Below are 1158 nucleotides of genomic sequence, written 5' to 3'. Positions count from 1 at the left end.
AGCTAATTCAGTAACTAAAGAAAAATTTGTAGCATTAAGCTCTGGCATTAGAAAAGAAGAAATGTCTGAAATAAATCTTCATCTTCAAGAAGAACAAATTATGCCCAAAGAAGGAAATAATGAGCAGAAACCAATGAAATAAAAAACAAAAATTATAGACAAAAATCAATGAAACCAAAAGCTGTATTCTTAAGATCAATAAAATTGATATACCTCTAGCCAGAATAAAGAGAAGATACAAATTACCAAAATTAGAAATAAAAGCGGAGACAGCATAACAGATTCCACATACATTAAAAGAAAAGTAAAAGACTTGTTACTTTTATGCTAATAATGTCAACAATTTAGGTGAAATAGACAAATTCCTTGAAAACTACAAACTACCAAAGCTCACTGAAGAAATACATAACAAGAATAGCCTTTTAAATCCATGAAATAAATTGAAGTTCTTACAAAGGAAAGTCCAGGTCCAGATGATGTCACTGATTGATTCTCCCAAACACATACTTTTCTAGTAAAAAGAAAACAAGAGAATATAGCCCAACTCATATGCTGTCAGTATAAACCTGATATCAAAACCCTAGAAAGGCATTAAAAGAAAACTGAATACTAATATCCCAAATCAGTTGAGAGGTATAAAGGAGACTTGAATATGTGAACTGTTCTTGTATAATCTCAGTTTTATACAGCAGCTGGTTTCCCCAAAATTAATCTATAAATACAGTGGGATCCTAATAAAATTTCCAAGATAATTGTTTAACTAAATGTAGGTTCTAAAATTCTTGCAGTGAAAAAAAAATCTTGGCAAAAAATAAAAATAAAGCATTTGAGGAGATAAAAGGAAAGAGACTAAGTATTTATCTGTATTGCAAAAGTATTAGTTACAATAGTTTGTAATTAGGGGAACAAGAGATGGAAAGTTCAGTGGCTCTAAAGAAAGAACTCAAAGTATTCACCGAACCGTATATAAGAAAGTGGTACGTGATAAAGGTAGTGTTTTAAATGAGCTAGGGTTTATGGGAGTATGGCTCGTCAGTAAATGATAATGCAGGTTGGCTATTTGAGGGAGAAAAGGCTGGCTCCCTACTTCATTTCATATGTCCTGCCTGTGAGTCAGAGAGTGACTCCAGAGACCTCAGAATCCCTCTATTTCTGGAC

The sequence above is a fragment of the Pteropus alecto genome, unplaced genomic scaffold (genome assembly GCF_000325575.1).
Source record: "Pteropus alecto unplaced genomic scaffold, ASM32557v1 scaffold194, whole genome shotgun sequence".
NCBI classification, from domain to species: domain Eukaryota; kingdom Metazoa; phylum Chordata; class Mammalia; order Chiroptera; family Pteropodidae; genus Pteropus; species Pteropus alecto.
This window is presented reverse-complemented; position numbering follows the sequence as displayed.